General features: G+C 56.1%; 1 pseudogene; it reads right to left on the bottom strand.

The window, feature by feature from the left end:
* Positions 1 to 13,909: 13,909 nt before the first annotated feature.
* LOC116860256 lies at positions 13,910 to 15,204 on the bottom strand (annotated as a pseudogene).

Genomic DNA, 15,204 nt, shown 5'->3' on the forward strand with positions numbered 1-15,204 from the left:
TCCTGCTCCAGCCTGAGCTCATCCGCCAGCTCCTCATCTCTGAGGCTCCTCCCCTTCTCCTTCCCATCAAGACCTTTCAATGATTAAGCGGAGAATTTCATTTGCGAGGGCCTGCCGGACCCGCTCAACATTCTTTTCTGACTCCCCTCTGGATTGCGCCCGCCTCGGTGTTTTGGCCTCGGTGTTTTGAAGGTTTATCTGACCGAGTCAGATTCACCACCGGCTTCCGCTCTGAGTCCCTGTTTCTTTGAAGCGGGGAGAGCGTATTAGTATCCTAAGGCTGCCATAACAAATTACCACCAACTGGGTGACCTAACATTTCAGATGTTTATTCCCTCACAGTTCTGGAGGCTAGACGTCCGAAATCAAGGGGTCAGCAGGCCCCTGCTCCCTCGGAAGGGTCTCGGGGAGAATCCTTCCCTGTCCTCTCTCAGCGTCTGATGTCTGCCAGCATCTTGGGTTCTCCTTGGTGTATAGACCAATCACTCCCATTTCTGCCTCCACCGTCACACGGCTTTCCCCCTCCGTGTCTCTGCACACCTGTGTCCATACTTCCTTCTTCTTATAAGGATGTTGTCTTTGAATTTAGGCCCACCCTACTCTAGTATGACCTCATCTTCACTTGGTTTCATTGCAAAGACTCTACTTCCAAATAAGGTCACATCCACAGGTTCCTGGTGCACGTGAATTTGGGGAGGACACTGTTCCACCCAGGGCACTCCCTCCCCCTCTCCTTTATCCATCCCCCATCTCCCACCCCCCAAGAAGCTTTTCTGGCTCAGTCAGTTAACCTGAATTTGTCCTTGATGTCCTGCCAGTTCCTCACCAGCAGCTTCCAGCTCAGTCTCCAGCACCCCAGTGTGTCCTCAAATCTTGGGCGCCTGGGTGGCTCAGTTGGTTGGGCGTCTGCCTTTGGCTCAGGTCATGATCCTTGCATCTAGGAATTGAGCCCCATGTTGGGCTCCCTGCTCGGCCGGAAGCCTGCTTCTCCCTGTGCCCCTCCTCCCGCTTGTGTTCTTTCTCTCTCTCTCTCTCAAACAAATAAATAAAATCTTAAAATACACATACACACCACACAAATCTTACCCTATCACCCAAACATGTCCCACTGCATCCAAGTTAAGGTACAAAGATTTGCAGCACAGAACACAGGACCTTTAGCAAGGCTGTTCTTCGCTACTGGTATAGCTTATCTCGTTTTGTACCATCACACACACAAACACACAAACACACAAACCATACTCAAGCCACGCTCTCACCCAACGGTGGCTCTTGGGAAGCACCAGGCTCTCTCCTGCCTCTGGGTCTTTCCACAACTGCTCCTCTCCTTTCCACAACTCCTCCTCTCCTCTCTCCTGCTATTTCTCCCTCAAGACAGATTCAACTGTGTCGGCCCTGTCCAGGACACTGCCTCCCGCCCAGCCCTCCCACCCCCATGAGCCCGGCTCAACGCTCTGTCTTCTGGAGCTCTGCCCTGTCTCTGCCCCTCACGGCCTTGAGGTCCTGGAAAAGCTGTGTCTTTTCTGGGCTTCCTCAGAACAGTCCCTGGAGCACACGGACAAAGCACGTGTGAATAAATGATTTCGTATCCGTCAGATCCTGCCCAGACGCCTTTGATCTGCATCTCTGCATTCCTCTGTTTTCCATGCGACTTAATACCCACCTGTCTTTACCAGCTCCCCAGGACCCTCTGCCCCCTGCCAGCCCCAGGGCCGCCGCCTCTCTCACGCCCAGCTGTTCCACAGCCTCACCCAGCATTCTGGGCCTCTCTATGTATTTATTTATTTATTTATTTATTTATTTATTTATTTATTTTAATTGTATTTATTTATTTGAGACACAGAGAGAGCACTAGAGAGAGAGAGAGAGAGCAGGCAAGAGTAGGGGGCAAAGGGAGAAGGAGAAGCAGACTCCCGCCGAGCAGGGAGCCCAATGTGGGGCTCGATCCCAGGACCCTGGGATCATGACCTGAGCCAAAGGCAGATGCTTAAGGGACTGAGATGCCCCTGGGCCTCCTTAAACAGCCTGCTTTCTCCCCCATCCCCAGTCTTGGCTGAACTTGTTTCCCTTTCTTCCCTACTTGGGCCGCCCAGTGCGGTCCTCTCTCCAGACTGCCTCTTGCTCCTGTAATCGGATTATTTGCGTGCACCGGCTGTCTGGGGACATGTTTATGGGAAACTGTTCTGTGGCACCGCGGTGTGGAGTTGGCTACAGCAAGAGAGGACCCAGGAGCCTCTCAGGGAGCTGGGAGGCAACAGAGAGCATCTCCTGAGAAATGCTCACCTGGAGGGAACGGGCTTGCACTCAACCCCCACCCCCGCAGGGCAACACCCCAGGGTACCCCTCCGTGCTCACCAGGGTACTTGAGCCCCTCAGGGCTTTTTGCTGGCAGAGAAAAATGGAAGCCTTTCTCCTGGGGTGTTGCCCATGGGAAAGACATCATGGGGCTGCTCCAGGGCCTGACTGAAAGCAGACAGAAGAAAGGCCTCAGGTTCCCTGCTTCAGAGGTCAGCTAGTAGCAAGGGGACCCGAGGGTCCCCTCCTGGCAGGGAAGCTGTGCTGGGTAGGAGAGTCACCCAGAGCCCTAGGCCCCAGCTGCAAGGACTGTCCTCATCCCAGTGGGCAGGGGAGGCAGGAGGAGGGCAGCCTTGTACTTACAGTGCCCAGCACAGCTGCAAGGCCCAGTGTCAAACTCTTAGCATCCTCCCTCTATTCCCCAGCTCTAAAGCCTCGGGGCGTCTCTTCTGGACAAACTGCTCCCAGTTACCCAAGCCAGAAGGCAGGGAGTTTCCTTTGCCTCTCTCCCCCGCGGCCATGGAGCCAGCCACCAAGAGTGGCCGGCGCTGCCTGTGGACCACCGCTCCCATCATCAGCGGCGGCCCAGGCCCTCTGCCACACCAGCCCCTTGCACGGGACTGCTCCAACGGTCCCTTAACTCACCCATGCCCCACCTCTTTCCAAATCACAAAGCAACCAGTCCCAGTCTGGAAGCAGAAGCAAGTATAGACGATTAGATGATGTGGCTTGTGGCTCTCACATAACAATTCACAACACGGGGCTATTACCTCTGTTTCCAGATTCTCTGGCCACTCTGCAGTGTCTACCTAGTGGTCTGGGTAGATCTGCTCATTCAAATTTGATCCTGTCTCTGTCCTGTAAAAATCCTCCCTAGATTCCCTGTGAAGTCAGGAAAAAACACCCATAGTGTAACTCTGAGGCCTCTTGGGTAAGATGGCTGTGCCCATGAGGTGGTGGGGTCCTTCCCTCCAGATTTGTGGTAAATCTCTCCTGATGGAATTTCCTTTCTTCTTTTGACTCTTAAGAACAACACCCTCCCCCTTTTTTTTTTTTTAGGATTTTATTTATTTATTTGACAGAGCGAGAGAGCACAAGCAGGGGGAGCAGCAGAGGGAGAGGGAGAAGCAGGCTCCCCGCCGAGCAGGGAGCCCGATGCGGGGCTCGATCCCAGGACTCTGGGATCATGACCTGAGCTGAAGGCAGACGCTTAACGATTGAGCCACCCAGGCATCCCCCAAGAACACCCCTCCTTTGGAGTTCCCCAAATTCCCAAGCTGCTGAAAGTCCACTTCCCCCCACCACGGGCATCCCTAGAAGCTCCCTCAGTTTCCCAGAGAATGTTCATTCCCTGCCCTCCAGCTCTGGCTCCTCCAGGAGGTAGAGACCGGCCCTGCCTCCTGCAGCCCGAACCAACCGGAAGGCTGGCCTGGGGCAGGACCCAGCAGTCGGGTCTGGTCTACATGCCCAGGGTGGCTGGGGAGGCCCCCCGGGGAGGCCCTGTGACAGGACCTGGCCGTTGGAGGAGCCCCTACGGCGGCACGGGCTCTCCCTGGGCGCCCCAGCCCCCAGCCTCCCCTCCATTTTGTATTCCGGGCCCATTCACTGCTTTAATGAAGCTAACCATTTTCTAGCTGCCCTGTGCTCCTCTCTGCATTATTCATGGGCTTCCGTCTTTGCTACCGACAGGCACAGGCTGTTGGCCTGCTCCATTCAGAGAGTAAGAAAGTAAAGGCCCGGGTGACACGGGCCCCTCCCGGCCCCTCCCACTCTGCCTTTTCTCCTCTGCCCATTTCTTCAGTCAAGAGGGTCAAGAAGAGGGTCTGTGATGGCCACGTAGGCCTCTTGGGGTCACGGGGACCCTTTGGTCATTTGCAGCTTCTCGTCCTGAGCTGCTGCCAGCTCTGTGGGCCTGGCTCTGGACAGGGCCCCCAGAGAACTGGGAGGGGAGCTCGGGAAAACCCTTTCTGCAGAGGCCCTGGGCTTCTCCCATCCTGCTCGAAGCCCCAGAGCCAGCCTCTCAGGTGAAGAAGTTCCCTTGGGACCACCGGTCCTGAGGCTACAAGGAGAAGAATGCCTCATCTTGGTTATTTTCTTGCCCCCTCCCAGGGCCTTGCTCTCTCCCACGGCCCGCACCCCCAGGGCTGGGGTGGGGGGCACACGAATCAGCACCAGGCAGGTGGGGCAGGATCTCCTCCCGGAGCAAAGAGACAGGAGCACTGCCCTGTCCTCTGAGGCTCCCCTGCCGCCTGCCTTACTGACCCTCCCGGCCTCCCTGGGCCACACACAGACAGCAGGGCCCAGAGGGGCTGAGCCATGACGGGTGGGGGTGGAGGGCTGTGATCCCCAGGACCTGTGCCCTGAGCACCCATCTAATTGCCACATTTATTCTTTAGCCATTCTTGGAGGCAGGAGAAATGTGTCCCTCCTCACAGATAAAGAGCCTCGGAGCAGTCACTGTGACCAAAGTCACACAGCCTGGCAGGGGGTGGGGGGTGTCTCTTCGTAAGCATGCTCCCTGGCACCCCGATTCCAACCTTGCCACTCTTCCAAGGGCCAGCTCAGGAGGGCCCAGCTGGCTGGGGATGGGGCCACTCCACCAGACCCAGAAGGACCCAATGGCTAATCAGAAACACTGGTATCCAGGCAACCGGCCTCCCTGGCTGGAGATAAGCAAAAACAGCTGGGAGCTGCCGTGGCTGGGTAGCGGCTGGCCTTGGGGAGGGAGATGGGGAGCCAGCCGCCAGTCAGCTGTTATTTTGAGTTCCTTATTCTCACCTTCCCAGACCTCGACTTGAGCTAGAGCCTTTCCCCCAAGCTTGTCCAGGCCACTGCCTCAGGAGAGGGGTCTCCTGGGGCTCTGCCCAGCCCTGAGCCCAGCACAATTTGGGAGAAGTAGCAGGAGAACAGCTGACCTTTCCTCGTTCTGTGAGCAAGGAAGGGAAGGGAAGTTGATCACCGGGTACCCAGGTGCAGGGCCTCTGGGGTCATTTATTTAAAATTTTTTTTAATTAAAAAAAATTTTTTTTAAGATTTTACTTGTTTATTTGACAGAGAGTAAGAAAGAACAAGCAGGAGGAGCAGCAGAGGCAGAGGGAGAAGCAGGCTCCCCGCTGAGCAGGAAGCCCGATGTGGGGCTCGACTCTAGGACCCCAGGATCGTGACCTGAGCCAAAGGCAGATGCTTAACCCACTGAGCCACCAGGTGCCCCTCTGGGGTCATTTAATAAACACAACTAGTTGAAGTTCACCTTTTTTTTTTTTTAAAGATTTTATTTATTTGACAGAGAGATCACAAGTAGGTAGAGAGGCAGGCAGAGAGAGGGGGGTGGGAAGCAGGCTCCCTGCTGAGCAGAGAGCCTCATGTGGGGCTTGATCCCAGAACCCTGGGATCATGACCTGAGCCCAGGGCAGAGGCTTAATCCACTGAGCCACCCAGGTGCCCCTGAGGTTCACCTTTTGAGGCCTCCAGGCCTCCAGGAGAGATTACCCTCTTCCCCGACATGGGGCCAACTGTGAGGACAGGTTCAGCGGAGAACCCCTGCCTCCCCCAGGATGGCAGTAGTAACCAGGCATGGGGAGGGGTGCAGCAGGCGATGTGTGGACATGGGCTGCCAGACCAGCTAGGTTGGGGTCAGTCCCCACCCTGCCCATTATAAGCTTGGCTCTGCCTCCCTGAGTCTCAGTTTCCTCATCTGTGACATGGTAATGCTCATGCCTACCCCGCAGACGGGGAGGTGGGATGGAAGCGAGAGAGAGCGTGTGAAATGCCTGGGACAGTGTTCGTTCGGGGCTATTGGCGCTGCCGTGGCTGTCCTCCCTTCCTCCTGTCTGGGCCTGCCCTGGCCAGCCTGGACGTCTCTCCCACATAGATCTGTCCTCTCCCGGGCTATTTCTGTCTCTGGTTCTAAAGGTCAGTGCCTTTCCTGGAATATGGCAGCTGCTGTCTCTTCCCCACCTCTAAGTGTTATTAGTCTCATGCCTGGGGGTGGGGGTGGGTTTGCCCCAGGCGACTGGCTCCCCCTCCCTTGCCTTCACCCAGGACTGTCCTGGGCAGGCCCATCCCCAGGTGGACAAATGATTTCTCTTTTCTTTTAAGATTTTATTGATTTATTTGACACAGAGAGAGAGAGAGACAGCAAAGGAGGGAACACAAGCAGGGGCAGTGGGAGAGGGAGAAGCAGGCTTCCCGCTGAGCAGGGAGCCCAATGTGGGCTCAATCCCAGGACCCTGGGACCATGACCCAAGCCGAAGGCAGATGCTTAACGGCTGAGCCACCCAAGCGCCCCGACATACGGTTTGTCGAGGTTGCCACTAGGCCCAGAGCACAGAGTTACTGACAGACTGATGGACAGCAGCCAGTGGCCAGACTATTCTTGCAAATCCTTCAGCACCAAGGCTCCTGGGCGGTCCCCGCTGACCCCCTTGGCCTCTCTCCCTGAGATCTGGCTCTGATCCATCCCAGACCCTCCACAGGGACTGGTGGGCTCCTCCTATATGAGAAAGAGGAGGGAGAAAAGCCTTTCTATAGGAGGCTTAAAGGAAAGGACCAGAAGAGGCAGCTCACCTACCCAGGAGGAAATCATGGTAACTCCAGGATTGTACTTCCCACTTTTCCCACCTCCCTGCCTCCAGCCACTGCCCCCTCTCCTCTGCTAACCCTTTCTTCTGGGCCCTGTGACGGGGGTTTGGCAGGGGGGATGTAGTCTGGAAGGCCCTATGTTTAGGCAGCCAGCCGGCAGGCCTTGCACCTTGCACTGGTGCAGTTTTGGGGAGGAGGGAAAGGAACCCGGTGAGTGACACACCCCAGTAACTAGAGCACAGGGCACCTGGCTGGCTCAGCCAGAAGGGCACCTGACTTTTGATCTCAGGGTTGTGAGTTCGAGCCCCACATGGGGTGTAGAGATTACTAAAAAAATAAACTTAAAAATATATAAAAACACTTACTCAAAGGCATACATTCCATTCCTGTTCATTTACACTCGGGACTTCTCCAAGGCACCCAGAGTGTCCTGACCCAGGACCAGGGGTCTGAGGTTCCCATCCTTCCTGCCAGCCCCACCCTAGGGATGACCTCACTGGAGGGCCCGGAAGGACAAGTGACACCTTGGCTGGCGGTGGGGGGTGTCTGATAAGCACGGTAGATCTCTTAGCACAGGTGATGGAGAGGGAGCAGGGCTAACTTGGTGGCCCCAAACCAGGACAGGAAAGGCTGAAAAGAGAAAAAGACAGCCTGTGGGTGGGAGTTGGGGGGCAGAGTAGGAGCAGCTCCCACTGCTCCCACGGTTCCCGCTGCCCAGCCCCAGCCAATTTCTCCTGTTCTTTGGGGCACCCCTAATCTCCTCCCCTCACTGACCCACTCTTGCTGCAGAGCTTCCTGGAGAGGAGCAGGGACACAAAAACAAGATAAACAACACTGAAGGGGGCTCCAGGAGCATTCCAGAGCTAAAAATAACAGGGTCAGTTGGCTGGAAGAGCTAGTGGGGACCCCAGTCCCTCCCCCCATTCTCCTCTACCCTCCTCCCCCACCTGGCTGGGCAGCCCCCAGCCCTCAACTGAGCCTCCAATCTGAAACGCTAATCTGCTATCTCCAGGTCCACAGTCCCCTTCCCAGACCCTGCCCCAAAGTGTGGGGCCACAGCCCAGGGAGATGGGGAGCCCACTTCTGCTGGCCTCACTCCACAGCACCCACTGGGATAGCCCAGCGGGCCCACAGGTCCACAGCTGACCCTCCCTCCGGCCTTATTATTTTGGACCAAGATACAAGTTTGCAGCCCTATCAGCAGAGGCAGGGCTCCTTCAGAAGGCAAAGGACCTTGTTCTCCCTACAAGCACAGCTCTCCCAGCTTTGGTGAGCAATTCTGCTCCTCTAGATGACAGGGGTGGGGAGGACATGGAGGAAAACAAAGTTCCCGGAGAAAACTCGCTGTCCAGCACTACTAGGTGCCTGGATGGTGCTGCCCCTGTCCTGTCCGTCATTTCAATCCATTCGCACGGAAAGTAGCTCTGAGCATATCTCATTTCCAGGTAGGAAACCGGAGCCTCCAAGATGCGAACAAAGAACTAGACCTCTGAGGTAGCCCAGAGATGCCAGGTGGCCTGTGTGGCCTGGGGCGGCCTCCACAGGGGCAGGTTCTTTCTCTCCAGGGCTGCAGACTAGCCCACCCTCTCCCCGCCCGCCGCTCAGGGGGACCCACTGCAGCTGCTGGGACCACGCAGCCTGTCTTGGCCTGTGGGGGTCGCGGTCCCTGAGTACCCCAGCCTATCTCTCTCCATCTGCAGGCAAGCCGCTCTTCTGGTGGCCACTGCTGCTGGGAACAGCGGTGTGGGGAGTTGGGGTTGCCGGGAAGGCTTGATAGGACAACCTCCTCCTCATACCCATGACGCCCTTGGTGTCCCCGCAGAAGGCTAGCTGGTCAGTGGGAGTGTTTGGGGGCCACTCCTGGCCCTAAAGGATGCCCTTTCCTGAAAAGCCAGGAGACCTTGGACTAGGCCCGAGCTCACCTTCAGCTGGGCCCTACTACTCCGCCCACATAGGGGTCTGTGCTGGGAGGGACGAAAACAGAGATTGTGAAGCCCAGAGCAAACAGGGCAGGCTTCTGTGACCGAGCTGCGGTCTCTAAGGGGCCGGCAGAGGGGGTGTTTTTGCAGGTCATGGGAGGCAGCTGCTGTCCTGAGATGCAGGGAAGCTGGAGGAAACAGGCCTTCCGAACGGCAGCGATTCAGGCTCCGCCTTTGAGGAAGCCCCAGTCTCCTGCCAGCCTTGAATACATCTAGTGATGAGAGGCTCATCCCCGTGAGAAAGCCGTGATGATGAGCAAGTTCGCCCTTGCTGAGCTGAGCTGGAATCACCATCTTTGTGCTTCTCACCATCTGCCCTCTGGGGCCATGAAGTTGCTCCCCTTTCCCCCAGAAAGGCCTTGCAAAAATAGAGTCCTGTGTCCAGACGATGGGATCCAGGCATGCTTCCAAACGCTAGAAGTGGGGGAACAGCCACAGAAAGAATTACACGATTCAAAACCACACTGTTCCAGTTGATAACAACTCTCTCCGAGCTCTGCTCTCCTGACTCCGTGTCTCCCGGGCCCCTGCCAGTGAGGAGCCGTTCACACAGGGGCTCGTGAGTTAACGAACAGGAGCAGAACCTTTTCCTGCCCAGCCTGTGTGGGCTCTGGAGGAAAGATTCTCACATGTCCAGTAAACAGAAGGTCTTTCTCTGATAGCAACTGGACTTTGCATCATTTACCAGGTTTCTTGGATTCCCCAGGCCAGAAACCCAGGGGCCCAGAGACTTGTCCCATTCCTCCCACCCTCCAGTCCCCCACGAACAATCCTCTCAGCCCCTCCCCGGCCAGGGCTCATTCCTACCCACTTCTCTCCATCCTTATGACCACCTCCCTCACCTGCCTATGTCCCCTTACCTCTCACCTCCTAACTGTGCTCCCCACGCCCAATCCCTCCTCCACCTCGAAGCCAGAGCACCAGTCACATCTTGTCACTCACACATACAAACCTAACGATGGTTGTCAGTGTGTTTCAAATGACCACAGCCCTCACTGTGTGCTACAAGGCCCTTCAACACCGGGTGCAGACGCACCTCTCTGACCACAGGCCTTCCAGAAGCATGTCAAACTTTTTCCTGCCATGGGGCCTTTGCACCTGCTGGTCCCTCTCCCTACAACAACATTTCATTAGCTCTTCACACATCTGGCTCTTTTTCAACCTTTAGGGCTCAGCTAGAGTGCCATCTTCTCAGAAAGGCCTTCCCTGACTGCCCTATGGAAATCAGGTTCTCTTTTCCAGCCTCTCTCGCAGGCCCTTTCCCACTTCACTTATACCACTTAATGCATTCACTCATTCACTTACGATGTTCTGTCGGCCACTCTCATATGTAAGCTCCAAGAGAATACGGACCCTGTCCGTCTCGCCCACCACTGTACCTGCTGTGCCCCACGTTGGGCCTGGCACCCGTAGGCACACAGAGAACATCGGTTGGGTGATATGTAACACCTCTGCCCTCGTGGTCTCCGGGGCAGTTGGGAATCAGACTCTCCTTGGAAACAGCTAGATGAACGAGAAAACCAGGCAGCGGCCTCCTGAACCCCCTCAGAGGAGGAACCCATGAGAAAAACTGGCCAGTTCCCAGATGCCTCCATTTGTACATCCACTTAATCACTCCTTTACAAAATCTGAGTGCTTCCTGATAGCTGGAAACTGCTCTAGGGACGGATGCCTCCGTAAGCCATCCCCAAGTCCCTACTTCAAGGACCTCACACTCCCATGATCAACATTTGATGATCAAGAAGTAAACAATACAATGTCCACTGAGCCCTCTAGAAGCACGGGGAGCCCCAGCCTCCGGGCGCCCCCGCGGAAAGGAAAGCTGTAGAGACTTCTTCCCTAGAGCATGAGGATACCCCTGGACCGCCTGCCTCAAAAAGCCACCTGCCAGATCTGCTTCCTCAAAACGAGGGCTGCTTGCAAACCAACACCCTCACAGGTAGACCTGTTTCAGGGCTCAGGAAATGGGACCCCAACCTGACACAGCTTGTAGAGACAAAACCAAAAAACAAAAAAAACCCTCTGCAATGAGCAAACACAAACAGAATTTGGGCTCCTGGCTGGCTGAGTCCGCGGAGCATGCCTCTCTTGATCTCGGGGTGTGAGTTCAAGCCCCACGGTGGGCGGCAGCTCACTTACTAAAATGAATAAATTTTTTTAAAAATTTTAAAAAATGAATAAATATGTGCATAAATACAAACAAACAGAATTGCAATAAACTTGTGATACCTGATTTGGACGCTAAGACGACCAAAAATAACAAAAGCACTGCCACACATCTAGGTGACAAAGTCCCACAAAATGTGTGTCTGCGTGTGCGAGGCCAGTGCAGCTGCGGGGTGGTGGCTGGGGTTTCCTGGAGTGGTGTGCCCCTGGAGGGCTGGTAATTACTTGGGTGGAGCACATCTCGTATCTCTTATCTTTTATTATACTTTCTTATCTCTTCCCCCTTCACTTATTCACTTGTCAAACTTGGGCATCCCTTCCTTGATCCAAGTCCTTAAGAGGCTCTGGGCTGGGAGCCGGGAGAGAAGGAGGTAAGGAGAGTCCTGGTGTCAGACCGTTCAGGTCCCCGTTTCTGCCTTAGAAAGCACAGCCCCACTTACATGCTGCCCTGGGAGATAGATGTTCTAGATGCCTCTACTTCCTCAGCCTTCTTCACCCTAGTACCAGAAGTGGTCACTTCTACCTCTTAAAGAGTTCGTATCCCCCTTTTACTTCCTGCAGGAGCCCTAGGACAAGCCTTGGCCCCTCTCCCAGATTGCTGCAAAGCCTCCCCCAGCCCCGGGGTCCTACCACCTCCTCCGTCCTCCAGAGGCCCTCTAGCCCGCCACTTCCCACCAAGGACGCGCAGAACTCAGGGAGCCTGTCCCAGCTCCGTGCCCACCTGTCTGGCCTCGTGGCATCCCCTCCCTCCACACCCGCGGGATGAGGCACGTGGTTCCAGAGGCTCCAAGGGCACCCCCTGGGACCCCGTCTCCCCTGCAGAGCCCTGCGCGGTACCTAGAGCACTATCGGTGACACACTGGGCCAAGGCGACCCGTCCGATTTTTCCTCCTCACGGAGCCGGGTAACCATGTGGTGGCAGACGAGGCCCCGCAGAAGGAGGCAGCCAGCGCCCAGCGCAGGCAGCAGCTGGTGTCGCCATGGAAACCGCGCACCGCGCCGCCGCTCGGGGCCTGGCCTTTTCACTCTGCCTTTTTGGCAGGCTTCCTCAGCCACCCCAAGCCCATTCACCCGGCGGGGTTGGAGGGGGGGCGGGGGCAGGGCCTTGCCCCTGCCCCCCAATGCCCGTGGTCCTCTTCGGCCCGCTCCTCCTCCCCCAGCCCTCCCTCCCCTTCCTCTTCTCCCCACCCCCCCTCCCCTCGGCTGCCTTTGCCAAAGCGCTGGGAGGGAAGGGCTAGGCCAAGGAAGGACTCGGATTTTCAATTCTAAGCAGATTTCCCCTCCACAGGCAGCGAGTCCTTTCATGCATTTTTCTCCCCCTATTATCATAAACGCAGGAACTTGCATTAGGATGAATGAGCAGAAACTCCTGTCTTTGTCAGAGCCTTGGCAGAACGCCAGGCATAGAATGACCTAAAACATTCAGAATTAAATGGAGCTGGAGAGGGGGTGGAGATCCCTCTTGGTGAGAAAGGCGATGGTGGGGGCTGGGAGGGGGTGGCCCCTGTCTCTAATTATAATAATAGTGTTCACCATGTGCCCAGACCCCGTGCTCACCCTTCTCACGGATTCTGGTTTAATCCGCACAAAATTCCTATATCCTATTTCTCCCCCCCACCCCCACCCCGCACCCACCCCCCCACCCCCGCACACCCCACCCAACCCCACCCAACCCCAACTGGCCCGGCTTGTGTAGATGATGAAACGGAATCGGGGTGTCGAGGAACAGACCCAAGATCACACAGCAAATGAGTGAAGGAGTGGGATTTGAACCCTTCAAACTGTAGCCTGCACCACAGCTTCAAGGTCACCTTCCTTTCGGGCTTGTTTGTGGCTCTGCCTCCCGTTCCCATCCCCCACAGCCTCCAGACCCTCTTCCTGCTCTAGTCCTCCCGTCACTCCTCAGCCTCCCTCATTTCCATTTGTCAGTGTGATTTTGCAAATGAGACTAATTTAACTACTTGCTGCCCTCAGATTACATTTAGAGAGGACTCCCCTCTAGGCAGAGGGAAGAGAGACTCTTCAAGATCCAGTCAGGGGCCTGTCTGTGCCTCCTGGAGGGCAGAGATCTAGCTCTGTAAAGCGTCATGCACGTGTTTGTTTTCCGGTGGACGGACTCGGACCCAGAGCAGGTGCTCAGCAAGCAGCTCTTGCATGAGACGTGGAAGGCTTCACGTGCCCCCCACCAGGCTCAGAGTCCATCCTCTTCTACCCTTCCTGTGGCCCCGAGTCTGACCACTAAAGGACCGTGTCTCAGAGCTCTTTTACTGTCTGGCTTCTGGATGGCTTCAGCCAATGGGAAGCTGCAGCAGAAGATAAAAAGCAGAAGGACATGGGGGTCTTTATTCCCCCACTTGCTTGGAACCAGGGTTTGGCAGTGGCAGCTTTCCTCAGCCCCAGACCCACAGCTCCTGTCCTGTCATCCTATTCTACAACTCAGCTGGGCCATGCTCCCTCAGACCCAGCCCCTACCCTGTTGTCAGCTCCAGGAGATTTCACCATTCCTTGTTAATTCCCCTTACCTTGTCTACAACGTGTGCAACTGCCCTGGATCAGCCCATTCTCTTCCAGGACGCGGACAGATGCAAGCTTCTACTACCTGCCGTGCCCTCTGGTAGGTGGCAGAGGTATAGCAGGAAACAAAACCAACAAAAAGTCTGCTCTGGTAGAACTGGCATGGAGGAAGGCAGCCAGTGGACAAACAGAGCAGATGCAGTGTCGAGAAGTGGTAAGTGCTGTGAATGAGGGAGCACGTGGATGAAGGAGTGGAGGAATGTAATCCCTTAGGGGTCAGGACTAGACTTTAGAGACGATCTAGTCTAAGTCCCCACTCTACAAAAGAAGGGAAGGAGGCCCAGAGAGGATGCTCAAGGCCGCACGGTGGTGAATTATTGGTAGAGTTTTGGTGGGGCGGGAATTCCAGCTGCCCTTGACTCTGCCCTGGCCATGACCAGAGGGGTGCAGCTCAGCCCACAGAAGAGGTATTGGAGAGGGTGGAAGGCAAAAGCCTTTGAAGTTCCTTCTGGTTCTTTCCTTTCTTTAAGGACTAGTGGGAGCAGCAGTTTGCTGAAAGTCTCAGACAACAGGGAAGGTGTCACCTGGCAGGAGCAAGGGGAATGTCTCTGTTCCACTGCCCACCGGCACAGAGGACATGTGGGCCCTGGAGCCCCCAGGGGAGAGGCTTATGGAGCAGGGCACTGGGGCTGTACAGTGAAGGGAGGAGGGGTGGGGGGGAGGGTTTGCACTGTGGGCCTCGCTGTTCGGGAAGGATATTGTTCTTGTGTTGCTGACCAAGCCGCAGCCCACGTGCAGGGCTTGGCTGGGAATCTGCGACTGCCCTGGCTGGCTGGGTCATCCGTTTCCCACCCGGCTTACCATCCTGGCATGCCCCCAGCGCCTTGCCGGGTGGAGGGAAACCGCAGTGACCATGGACTGAGTCTGCAGTGTACCAGCCGCGGCTGCTGAAGGATCCCAGTACAGGATCATCTTTGTAACTCTCCTTAGAGACGAGTTCTTAGCCCCATTTTGCAGATGGGGCAACAAGCTCATCAGAGTTGTGTGACTTGCCCAGGGCCAGAGAGAGGGAGGATTCAAATGAGACTTGTCTAACAGGAAAGCCTGGGTTCTTGCCCCATAAGCCTCAGAGACTCCTGCCAGGGGGCTTCTGGGAATCTGCCAGCGTAGCCTCCCAATCGGCCCAGAGCACGGGAGCCAGGTCATACCCCTCTCCCCTCTCCACCTCCTCCTCGGCCTTGGCCACCCCCTTGGCCTGCAGAATCTTGGGCCTGTGCCCGGCTCAGCCTCTCTGCCATGTGGCCCTGCACCAGGCTCTTGGCCCCCAGGCCAGGCTGGGGTTGCCATGGCAATGCCTTACCCTTGGACTGCCTCGTGAGCCCAAAAGCCACTGGAATGTCTCAGAAATCCCACCCTTCAGGCCAGCATCCAAACTGCCTCTCCCAGACGGCCACTCTCATTATGAGCAACAGGAAAATCTTTTCAGGTCGTGTCCTGATTTTCAGTTTGGAAAACAGATGGCCACCATTGCAAGGCCCCCATACGCCCTTTTTTTCCCTTTTCCTTTGCATTCCGTCCTCTCTTTCTCTCTGCGCCCAGTACGGTGTGGTGGTGGCGAGCACAGGCTAGAACCTGAGCTCAGATTCCAGTTCCTCCACGTCCCAGCCGT

Source organism: Lontra canadensis, unplaced genomic scaffold (assembly GCF_010015895.1).
Source record: "Lontra canadensis isolate GAN:19392208 unplaced genomic scaffold, GSC_riverotter_1.0 scaffold173, whole genome shotgun sequence".
In the NCBI taxonomy this organism is placed as follows: domain Eukaryota; kingdom Metazoa; phylum Chordata; class Mammalia; order Carnivora; family Mustelidae; genus Lontra; species Lontra canadensis.